Source organism: Zingiber officinale, chromosome 1A, assembly GCF_018446385.1.
Source record: "Zingiber officinale cultivar Zhangliang chromosome 1A, Zo_v1.1, whole genome shotgun sequence".
Taxonomy (NCBI): Eukaryota; Viridiplantae; Streptophyta; class Magnoliopsida; order Zingiberales; family Zingiberaceae; genus Zingiber; species Zingiber officinale.
This window is the reverse complement of record NC_055987.1, coordinates 94,570,333-94,583,260: the sequence shown is the minus strand read 5'-3', so window position 1 is coordinate 94,583,260 and position 12,928 is coordinate 94,570,333. Positions and strand designations below refer to the sequence as shown.

General features: G+C 41.4%; 2 long non-coding RNA genes across 4 annotated transcripts; both read right to left on the bottom strand.

Moving 5' to 3' along the window:
* Positions 1-1,314: 1,314 nt before the first annotated feature.
* Positions 1,315-3,104, bottom strand: LOC122007055. Of its 2 annotated transcripts, none has more exons than XR_006118837.1 (4): positions 2,470-3,104; positions 2,259-2,393; positions 2,099-2,170; positions 1,315-1,329 (listed from the first exon to the last, which is right to left on the bottom strand). It is a non-coding gene; the product is annotated as an uncharacterized LOC122007055 (long non-coding RNA). The 2 variants fall into 2 exon arrangements; XR_006118836.1 differs by having other exon boundaries at positions 1,318-1,329; positions 2,099-2,175.
* Positions 3,105-9,195: 6,091 nt separating this feature from the next.
* Positions 9,196-10,985, bottom strand: LOC122007035. 2 transcript variants are annotated; one of them, XR_006118832.1, is made up of 4 exons: positions 10,351-10,985; positions 10,140-10,274; positions 9,980-10,051; positions 9,196-9,210 (listed from the first exon to the last, which is right to left on the bottom strand). It is a non-coding gene; the product is annotated as an uncharacterized LOC122007035 (long non-coding RNA). The 2 variants fall into 2 exon arrangements; XR_006118831.1 differs by having other exon boundaries at positions 9,199-9,210; positions 9,980-10,056.
* Between the last annotated feature and the right edge of the window lie 1,943 nt (positions 10,986-12,928).

Here is a 12,928-nt window from a genome sequence, read left to right as displayed (position 1 = left end):
TAATCACCTGACATATAAACTGTACAAACCACAACTAACACAATGACATATACATACCCAATCTGGAATCGACGCAAGGTACAAAGATCAGTAACTCACTGGATCCGCAACAGATATACTCGTGACACCTGTGCAATATAAGTACGACTGCATATACATGTAAAATAAATGACATGTATGCAGCATGACAACCATATGCAACAATCATATCGCAAACAAATACAACATACCACAAACACATGCAACTAGTATCTAGTAGGCATGTATGCAAATATAACCCCCAGATGCACCGTGCATCATATGCAAAAGTGCATGCATGCTCCATGGTCACCCCCGCCACCTCTCCGAACACCACGACCCCTGTATGGCCGAGAGGCTTGGGTCTGTGTACTACCCTCCAGCCCACTATATAGTGGTCGAGGCGGACAGTCCGCTAGTAGCTATCTAACTACATAGCATCAGGGTCCCTGACTGCTCACAACGCCGGATCTCACTAAACCTCGTGACCGGGTGGCACGACAGGACTAGCAGCAACTGCTCCAACTACCACTACCCATGAGTGGTCGAGTGTGCGGTGATATTCCCAAACCAACTGATGACTCTCTCAACCACAAGGGAGATAATGGTCATCAGATGCAATGAATGATGAACATGATATATATATATAATCATCATCCATGCAACAACCCCAAACCTCATAAATACCTCCAACATGAGTACAATCATCATGATACCTCCACATATCCCACCAAACATATGTATACAACTACACATGTATAATCAACCAATAATTCCCAATGAACATGTCAGACATACATGGACAACCCCACATATACAATCAACATGTATCCTCCAATAAAAACACATCGGACACGTGTATAAACCACAGACGTGCAATCAACACACTCCTCCAAAAGTACATAACAAATACGGATATACACACCACATGTAAATGCACGGTCAACCAGATGACTCCTCTATATATACCCACCTATATACAGTGCACATCATATACCCAATCAGCATGATAATACCCGCCACCCGACAATCCCTACAGGACATACTCTACACATGTAATCACCATAGAGTAGATATCAAGAGTTGAGACTGTATATGAATTAAATGGAACACCTCAAAGATCAAGCATAAGTCTCTAGCAGGAATTCAACAAACAGATATGATATAAGGTAAAGCAGTCTAATCCATCGGATAACAACCATGCACTAAGTACAAGAAAATCTACATAGAGGTAAAGGAAGAAATACCCGCCTTAAGATATCTCGTATCAACAGACCCACCACATCGTGATGAACGTCTCATATCAAAGTCCTGCATAAATCAATACATATATCTCATTTTGCCAAATTCATATGATCAAATAGCTAAATAAAAGTCCTAACCCAATTAGGATCACTCCAACTAAATCTGATCTATGAGTGATCCTCCAAACAATCGCTAATCCAACTCCTTCTAGATCCAAACATAATCCACAATTTATCAACCAATCCAAAACGCATCAATCATCACATCTTGAATCCAACTCACATATCCACCTCTAAATTACCAATCCACCACATAATAATCTCAATTCATAACCACTTATCATATAAATCAAATCTCCATCATAAGTCCACATCAACCTATCAACCAAATCATCAAACTACAATCAATCACAAGCTCCAACACTAATCCACACTCATTACAAATCCTTTTTAAAATCCACAAATCAATCCAAGATTCAATCCAAATCAATATATCAAAGTTGAATTCTAATTCCTTAACCATGAATCAACTTCACACAATTCATCCATTTCAACTAATCTACACAGATTACAACAATCTATCATCAACAATCTATGTTAACCCAATACCATCATCAACAATCTATCATCAACAATCCATATAGAATGCTTAATCTAATCCAATACATAACCTACCAGTCATCAATTAATCCAACACAAGAGCATCCAACTACAACGAATCCCTCTACATGCTCCCATGTGCTCTAAACTAAACATGATCTAATATCCATTAACAACACTGATAGAACAGAATAATAATAGAAGGATCTAGAGATACATCACCAGAAAACACTCACCTTGAGGTATGACAGCAAAATTCTGAATCTTACAACCCAAGAAGTTCTATGCCGTCAACTATCAAAGAAGCACTACACTAATTCATCCAAGAATCAATCCATAAATCCAATCATATAGCAAAGGATTTGTTGAACCCCTAATTCACAACATTAAACTCACCTCAACAAAACCTTAGCTCAATCCAGATGCCCCAACTGGTGTTTTACTGCTGGAGAAGATTACTGCCGGAGTTGATGGCCTCACCGGACCCTAGCAGCAACCCTCCACCCCACAAGAACCGCCACAGCAAACCATCTGCAACCTCAACACACCCTAAATCAAAATCAACGTTTCCATAACTGATCACGAGATCAAACTCCTCAACCCTCACCTTTCGGTCACATTGCCGGATCAATGCAGCTTGGCCGGACACTTCACAACAGACCAAGGATCAAACCCAACATCAATCTTGAAGCTAGGTTGGTGATTAGAAGCAGAGAGGTCGGCGATCAGGTACAGGAAAGGGACGGCGGCGGTTGGTTGGAAGGGAAGGAGTTGAGTCGCTGGTGAGTCTCGGGACGAAGAGAGCTCGCGCGCGTGATCCGGCTACATCGTGTGGAGTGGTGTGGTCGGGAGGCTCGGCGAGAAAGACTCGGTGTCAGCAATCTAGGGCACGGTGACAAGATCGGCAAGAAGAAGGAGAGGCTCCACACCTTGAGAGAAGGAAGAGGGAGGCTCGGCCGAGACACACTGGAGAAGACCGTCGCCAGCAGTGAACTCGTGGTGATCGGCGGCGCAAGAAGGGCGACGACGACAAGGAAATCAGGTGGCAGAAACAGGATCTAGGGCACCACGCGTGAGGGCAAGCGTTGGCCCTTTCCTTCCGGCGATCGAGCTCCATCTACCTGCTAATGGAGGGTCAACCGGCGCCGGCACGATCATCTCCCTTGCGACGTTGGCGTCGGGGAAGAAGAGGTTGCGCGAGAGGCTTGGGAGAGGAGATCGGGGAAAGAAAAATTAGGAGAAAGTGAGAAGAGGAAATCGGAAATTAAGGATTTAAATACTTAGGTTAACCTCTAAGTTAATTCCTCAATTAACTCCCACTTAAATGGATATTCCAAAACAAGCCTCCATTGTATCCCGAATCTATCCCCTCAAAATAGGTCATACTGACCCCGTTTAATCCCATAAAAATTTCTAAAAATTTCAGAAAAATCCAATAAGAATTTTCGTCCAATAATATTTATTATTTGATTTTACGGTATCTTACATTCTCCCCCACTAATAAAAATTTGGTCCCCAAATTTACTGGTCTACTCAGGGATCCTCATCCAAGGGTAACCACCAAACAACATACTCATATACCACTCCATCCAGATAACATGAATAAATCTCCAACCATAATAATCCACCTCCAAATGAATAGCAATGACTCTGTGGCTATGAGCACACCCTGCATCTGCTACTTCCACACTGTACCTTAACCAACTGTGGGTAAATCAACTAACTCTGAAATCTAAAAATCCACTATCATCAGATCCTCCAACATCTGTATAAAGTGCTCAAACTATCCATCAGTCTGAGGGTGAAAAATCTATACTCAAGCGAAGCTCGTAATCCAAAGTCTGCTATAACCACAGTCAAAATCAAGATGAAAAATTATGGATCTCCATCTAATATAACACTCAGAGATACCTCATCCAGTCCGGTAATCTCTCTAGAGTATAATCCTACTACTCAATCCAAAAGAATCTGTCCTACAAATCGATAGCTAGGGAGCAAGTCGTCGCCCAACAATGATTACCCAAACCAACATATCCTCTCCAAGTCCTGGATAATCCCACAACAAAATCCGTCATAACATGCTCCCAACTTCACTTCAGTATCCAAATCAACGGAGATAATCCTACTAACCACTGATGTTCAGCCTCCACTTGCTGACATAATAAACATCAAGTTACAAAATCCGCGATGTCTTTCTTCATATCGTTCCACCCATCAGAATGCTCTCAGTCTCCCTACATCAGGTGTCAACCGAATGTATCACAAATCCAGATCAATATGTTTCCTGCAGTAACTCCTCCCGGATAAGAAGTGACTCAGAAACACACATAATCTCCCACGAAGAAAGAGAATCTAATTCTCATTACCTGCGAATTCTACTTACCAGCACAAGACTACTCTACTCATGCTACATCGGAACTGCACTAAATCCTAGGTACAATACATTTGTGTAGAGTAGAAATCCGTCTACACTAGAAAGCATAACTAGGATAGTGCGGTTAACAACTTTTCGTTTCAACTCCTGAAACTGATCTCACAAACATCTGTCCAAATAAATTCCACTCTTCCTAGAAAGTCCAATCAATGAACAATACAATGCTAGAGAAACCCTCAATCAATCTCTGCTAATATCCAACCAGATCAAGGAAACTGCGAGTCTCCTATATAGACTACGGTCACACCCAACTGATAACAACCTCTATCCCCTGTGGATCCACCGATATCCTTTATCAGAGACAATATGTCCCAAAAATCCCACACAAGATAATCAAAATACGCACCACTGAACTTCACATATAGATGTTCCCGTCGAAATATCTCTAGAACTATGCGAAGCTAATGTACGTGATCCACCTCGGATCGAAAATAGATCATAACATCGTCAATGGAGACAATGAAAATTGATCTAAATCCCTAATAATACCAAATACATCAAATCCATGAAAATATAACATCTAGGGTACTGTAAGCCTAAACGATAAAACCATAAACTCATATATCCGTACAACCAGCACACCCAACCGTAAGATCCCCGACAAATCTGTGATCTGATCACGCACTACAAATCAACAAAACCCTACATATCACAGGCATACAACACTCCATGTCACTATCAACATCAAACACCAATAATAGATCAAGTCAAATATCCATCAATAGATCATCAAAAGACAACATATCACCACACCTGATCTCCCAATATCTACCAAATCAAAAGCATCCTCAACATCAATCAATCATACTACATAGTCTCCTAAACAATGATAGAGAAAAAACGAAAGCATCCAACCCTCAACCCCTACTGCCAACAAACTAAATGTATCCAAAAAGTCTGTCAAATCTCATCATCTCACCTTTTCTAATAATCAATTATCTACAGTAGAGGAATGTCAATCCAAAGTCAAAGGGTCACACCACCTACTGACTAAGAGTCTACCTATCAAAGAGATATCTCCACCACCCTCATCATCATCCTATATATGTCCCTCGACAAATACCGATAAAAAGTCAAACCCTCTAATCTGAGATATAGACTACAAGATCTGATAAAATGATCATGTGGTCAAGGTCTTGAGCCACCTGATAGGGACAATGTTAGCTGAGTCGTCTAACCATTGTCTTGTACCCCATCATACTGTGATTGCTCCACCCTGAGGGTCAGCAACCTCCAGTATCGAGCAATGAACACAAGGATAGAGGAACACTATAATCAAATAGTTGATCAAAATATCCATCAATCCACGCTCTACCCCTCGAAGATCATCATCTGAAATTATACCTAGTTACGGTCGAAATTTCTAGGTATTACTCAACTAATACCACTTCATCCGCACTATTGCAGGGTATATATCCCTAAGTACATCATGGATATCTAATCATATCCAATAGTTCCATGAGTCAGGATCTCCCATGGAACAACGTTAGGCGAGTCTACTAGTCATCGCCTTATAAACCACCATGCTACCCAAAAGAGGTAAAGAACTACTCTCTCTCCAAAACACCTCAAATAAATCACTAAGTGATGACCTGATCTCCAAAAACATTCTCTGCTTCTTCCTTTACGTGGTACCGGGTCACGTAAAGGTTAAACAGCTAATTTCAACTCTCCTACGCCAGTACAAATCATATATCCAAATGTACTCTCCAACTCATACACCCTAGTAATGGATGTATCTCATAAGTGTTAAGCAGGTAGATTTACACTTTTCCACACCGTACGGTATTCTATCTGAATGTACCTTCTAAGTCATCCTACCAGGTACAGACAATCCATGGTCCAAGTCCCCATGGAAATCGGATACATCGATCCTCTATAAACTGACTAAGCCGATAATGGTATACGGCCAATTCAGTCCTTTCTACACCGGTACAAGTCAAAACATCTAACCAAGTATGAAACATCCCAAAGATAGGAATCTCTAAAAGTAGAGTAAGTCAGTCCCCTACTGGTCGGACCAACAAAATAAATCGATCATCTCCTAACTGATCCAATAAGAGTAAATCAATCATCTACTGATGAAACTAACTAAGGTAAATCGATACACCACTACCCAAGTCAACAAGGGCAAATCGATCCTCTACTGACCAAACTAATAGGATCACAAAACCAACTAAGATAAGTCAAACCCCAACTGTCCAAGTCAACAAGGGTAATAACTCAAACCATAACTACACAAGTCAACCAAGTAAATCAATCCTCAACAGGAGTAAACTGGTACTCTACTAACTGATTCAACATGGGTATACCGATATCATTCACTACACAACTAATGATAACCGAGACTGGTATACGACTCTACCTCTCAACCAACTAGTAGTAATAGACACTAAACTACTGGTAGTATGATATGATGAATCCCCTGAGACTGTAATCCTTGATCTCCATTAGGTCAACCGTGATCAGTGATTGACCCAACACATGCAATGCATGCTACAAACAAATAGGCAAGTACTAACAAGAGAACACTAACGCACATCATAAATAACTATCATGAACAACAGTATATACACCAACAGAAATGTATGATAACAATATGCAAACATACCTCCTATAGCCTGGAGATGTCCTGCTGTTGCCTGGTCCCAAAATCGAAAAAGTCACATCAAGAAAATCGAATCACGAAATCCAAAACACGAATAACAGGCATCGTACCTGCTCTGATACCAAAAATTGGTATCAGATAAATCTCGAAAATCTAAAACAAATACAAAACAGGCATCGTACCCGCTCTGATACCACTAAATTGGTATCAGATAAATCTCGAAAAACCAGAATACATAGCAAGACAGGTATCGTACCCGCTCTGATACCACTAAATTGGTATCAGATAAATCTCGAAAAACCAGAATACATAGCAAGACAGGTATCGTACCCGCTCTGATACCACTAAATTGTCACACCCCCAAAGGAGTCCCTGTCAGACAAAAATCCGACAGCATCTCCCCTGTACCGGTGACAATATGAAGCATCACTACAAACAAGATATACATCAGCCACATGCGGCTGGAATATTTATATACACAACCACGCAGTCATAATAACAGCCCACACGGCTGGAATGAAACAATCACAACCACGCAGTTATATATAAAACAGCCCACACGGCTGTACAAAACAAACCAACACAGCGGAAAAACGAAAACGGAAAGCCCAATACAACGCAACCAACACACTGCTAGCCGGCTAGGCTTTATACAACAACCATAACAACAAATACAACAACAACCAAATACCACACATATCGAATACAAATAAAGATATACCAAAACCCGAAACGATCGTCGGATGTGACGTAGGACCCGGCAGACAGGATACTCCGAGCGACACTCCAACCATCTACCTGAAAACATAAAGATATACATGCGGTGGTGAGTATAGGTAACTCAGCGGGTAATAGACAAGATAGTGCATGGTCCATAAACAAAACATGGAGATCACAAGTATACAGTCTCAGTAGGGAGTAAAGAACATGATCATACTATCATAATCAATGCAACTAAACATATCTGACATAATCACCTGACATATAAACTGTACAAACCACAACTAACACAATGACAGATACATACCCAATCTGGAATCGACGCAAGGTACAAAGATCAGTAACTCACTGGATCTGCAACAGATATACCCGTGACACCTGTGCAATATAAGTACGACTGCATATACATGTAAAATAAATGACATGTATGCAGCATGACAACCATATGCAACAATCATATCGCAAACAAATGCAACATACCACAAACACATGCAACTAGTATCTAGTAGGCATGTATGCAAATATAACCCCCAGATGCACCGTGCATCATATGCAAAAGTGCATGCATGCTCCATGATCACCCCCGCCACCTCTCCGAACACCACGACCCCTGTATGGCCGAGAGGCTTGGGTCTGTGACGACTGTACTACCCTCCAGCCCACTATATAGTGGTCGAGGCGGACAGTCCGCTAGTAGCTATCTAACTACATAGCATCAGGGTCCCTGACTGCTCACAACGCCGGATCTCACTAAACCTCGTGACCGGGTGGCACGACAGGACTAGCAGCAACTGCTCCAACTACCACTACCCATGAGTGGTCGAGTGTGCGGTGATATTCCCAAACCAACTGATGACTCTCTCAACCACAAGGGAGATAATGGTCATCAGATGCAATGAATGATGAACATGATATATATATATAATCATCATCCATGCAACAACCCCAAACCTCATAAATACCTCCAACATGAGTACAATCATCATGATACCTCCACATATCCCACCAAACATATGTATACAACTACACATGTATAATCAACCAATAATTCCCAATGAACATGTCAGACATACATGGACAACCCCACATATACAATCAACATGTATCCTCCAATAAAAACACATCGGACACGTGTATAAACCACAGACGTGCAATCAACACACTCCTCCAAAAGTACATAACAAATACGGATATACACACCACATGTAAATGCACGGTCAACCAGATGACTCCTCTACACATACCCACCTATATACAGTCCACATCATATACCCAATCAGCATGATAATACCAGCCACCCGACAATCCCTACAGGACATACTCTACACATGTAATCACCATAGAGTAGATATCAAGAGTTGAGACTGTATATGAATTAAATGGAACACCTCAAAGATCAAGCATAAGTCTCTAGCAGGAAGTCAACAAACAGATATGATATAAGGTAAAGCAGTCTAATCCATCGGATAACAACCATGCACTAAGTACAAGAAAATCTACATAGAGGTAAAGGAAGAAATACCCGCCTTAAGATATCTCGTATCAACAGACCCACCACATCGTGATGAACGTCTCATATCAAAGTCCTGCATAAATCAATACATATATCTCATTTTGCCAAATTCATATGATCAAATAGCTAAATAAAAGTCCTAACCCAATTAGGATCACTCCAACTAAATCTGATCTATGAGTGATCCTCCAAACAATCGCTAATCCAACTCCTTCTAGATCCAAACATAATCCACAATTTATCAACCAATCCAAAACGCATCAATCATCACATCTTGAATCCAACTCACATATCCACCTCTAAATTACCAATCCACCACATAATAATCTCAATTCATAACCACTTATCATATAAATCAAATCTCCATCATAAGTCCACATCAACCTATCAACCAAATCATCAAACTACAATCAATCACAAGCTCCAACACTAATCCACACTCATTACAAATCCTTTTTAAAATCCACAAATCAATCCAAGATTCAATCCAAATCAATATATCAAAGTTGAATTCTAATTCCTTAACCATGAATCAACTTCACACAATTCATCCATTTCAACTAATCTACACAGATTACAACAATCTATCATCAACAATCTATGTTAACCCAATACCATCATCAACAATCTATCATCAACAATCCATATAGAATGCTTAATCTAATCCAATACATAACCTACCAGTCATCAATTAATCCAACACAAGAGCATCCAACTACAACGAATCCCTCTACATGCTCCCATGTGCTCTAAACTAAACATGATCTAATATCCATTAACAACACTGATAGAACAGAATAATAATAGAAGGATCTAGAGATACATCACCAGAAAACACTCACCTTGAGGTATGACAGCAAAATTCTGAATCTTACAACCCAAGAAGTTCTATGCCGTCAACTATCAAAGAAGCACTACACTAATTCATCCAAGAATCAATCCATAAATCCAATCATATAGCAAAGGATTTGTTGAACCCCTAATTCACAACATTAAACTCACCTCAACAAAACCTTAGCTCAATCCAGATGCCCCAACTGGTGTTTTACTGCTGGAGAAGATTACTGCCGGAGTTGATGGCCTCACCGGACCCTAGCAGCAACCCTCCACCCCACAAGAACCGCCACAGCAAACCATCTGCAACCTCAACACACCCTAAATCAAAATCAACGTTTCCATAACTGATCACGAGATCAAACTCCTCAACCCTCACCTTTCGGTCACATTGCCGGATCAATGCAGCTTGGCCGGACACTTCACAACAGACCAAGGATCAAACCCAACATCAATCTTGAAGCTAGGTTGGTGATTAGAAGCAGAGAGGTCGGCGATCAGGTACAGGAAAGGGACGGCGGCGGTTGGTTGGAAGGGAAGGAGTTGAGTCGCTGGTGAGTCTCGGGACGAAGAGAGCTCGCGCGCGTGATCCGGCTACATCGTGTGGAGTGGTGTGGTCGGGAGGCTCGGCGAGAAAGACTCGGTGTCAGCAATCTAGGGCACGGTGACAAGATCGGCAAGAAGAAGGAGAGGCTCCACACCTTGAGAGAAGGAAGAGGGAGGCTCGGCCGAGACACACTGGAGAAGACCGTCGCCAGCAGTGAACTCGTGGTGATCGGCGGCGCAAGAAGGGCGACGACGACAAGGAAATCAGGTGGCAGAAACAGGATCTAGGGCACCACGCGTGAGGGCAAGCGTTGGCCCTTTCCTTCCGGCGATCGAGCTCCATCTACCTGCTAATGGAGGGTCAACCGGCGCCGGCACGATCATCTCCCTTGCGACGTTGGCGTCGGGGAAGAAGAGGTTGCGCGAGAGGCTTGGGAGAGGAGATCGGGGAAAGAAAAATTAGGAGAAAGTGAGAAGAGGAAATCGGAAATTAAGGATTTAAATACTTAGGTTAACCTCTAAGTTAATTCCTCAATTAACTCCCACTTAAATGGATATTCCAAAACAAGCCTCCATTGTATCCCGAATCTATCCCCTCAAAATAGGTCATACGGACCCCGTTTAATCCCAGAAAAATTTCTAAAAATTTTAGAAAAATCCAATAAGAATTTTCGTCCAATAATATTTATTATTTGATTTTACGGTATCTTACATTTGTTGTCCCGGCTCGGCACCACAGTGGCATTGGGATTTCATCAGAGAAAGCTTCGGACCTGATTTGGGTACGATGTGTTTAGTATCAGGCTTGTAAGGATCTGATCACATATTTTTGTATGGGTATATTTTGTTTAATTGGTTGATCAATCTTTGTAGTTTCAGCCATTTCTAAATACAGATCAGGTCGTGGAGTTCCGATCACAAATTCCTTCGGTCGTGAGCAATCCGTGAACATTATAGTGTTTGGTGAGTTTTGGATTAGATCATGTACTAATTTAATCCAATTTGATTGTAGATAATTGGGGTTTGCCCTAAATAGTTCTTAAGAATTTATTTAGCTATTTATGTAAATTGTAGCTAAATAAAATATATTTATTTTTTCGTGATTTAGGGTTTTGACGCGAGACGAGTATCTCGATTACCGGATTGGACCTTTTCCTATTGGAGGCGGGTACTTTTGACTTATTGTCTTTGATATGCTTAGTAATGAAATTAACAATTTGCATTAATTATGTTTTCTTATTTGTTTAGGTTAATCACTGCCTGATACATGTTGCCTGCTTGATTGATTGTTTGTTTGCATCTCGTATTGATACCTATCTGATTTCACATGCTCATGGGTAGTGATATAACCATGTTTTACCATGTCAGGACCTAGGTTTGATACCTTATTTGATCAGTATACCTTGATATGATTTATTTACTTTGGTGCACATTATTATATGTCCAGAGATTGATTTAGCATATTACCATGCTTAGTGACATGCGCCATTCGCATGATTGCATGCTGTGTGAGAGATTGCTCCATTATTGTCGAGCACTTTGCCAGTTTTCATCATTGTTCAGTGCTCCGTTGTGACGCTCATGGGTAGCGTGACACAGCGTGGTAGCACGTCAGTTTGACTCTTCCGGTGCTCCGTTGGTCCGCTCATGGGTAGTGTGACGCAGCGTGTAGCACGTTAAAGATCCCTCCCCGTCACAGTGTACCGGGAGATGAGAGCATTGCGCTCCCTCATTTATGATTTGGGGTAGGAGTATGTGTGTACTCCGACAGCATCCCGTCCACTCGGTCACTCATCAGGGGTAGTGATGCAGAGTGCACGGTCGTCACAGCCCTACCCACTCGGTCCCACTTTTGTTGTGAGTTGGCTGACTGACGTCAGGGGTGACCATGACATTGGCATCATATGCATGATGTATTTATTGTTTGTGATTGTGTTTGCTGCATTTATATGCTGCATATTATTTGGATACCTATGTTTGACATGCATACAGGTCTTCTATACCTTTCGAACTGTTTGTCCTTATACCGGGTCCTGGTTAGTACAGATTCTCTCCTGTCTACTTCGGTTTGCATTTATCTTTATTTTATTCAGGAGACTGTACGCATGATTAGTGATAGGTGTTATTTCTTTACTTTGCATATCAATTGTACCTGCTGAGTGTTGGACTCACCCCGCCTCCATTGTTGTTATTTTCAGGTTGATGTTGTCAGGAGGGAGTTCCAGTCGCTAGTCCCCACTGCACGTAGTGCTAGACCTCTGCTGATCATGAGATGTTATTTTAGTTTTCTTTATCAGACTATGTCTTAGTCTTGTATTGGTTTTTATTGATGGATTTTTAGTATGGTTTGGATATGTTTTACTTCACGCCTGCCTGGACGACAGAAGAGGTAAGTTTGTCGGATTTGTGTT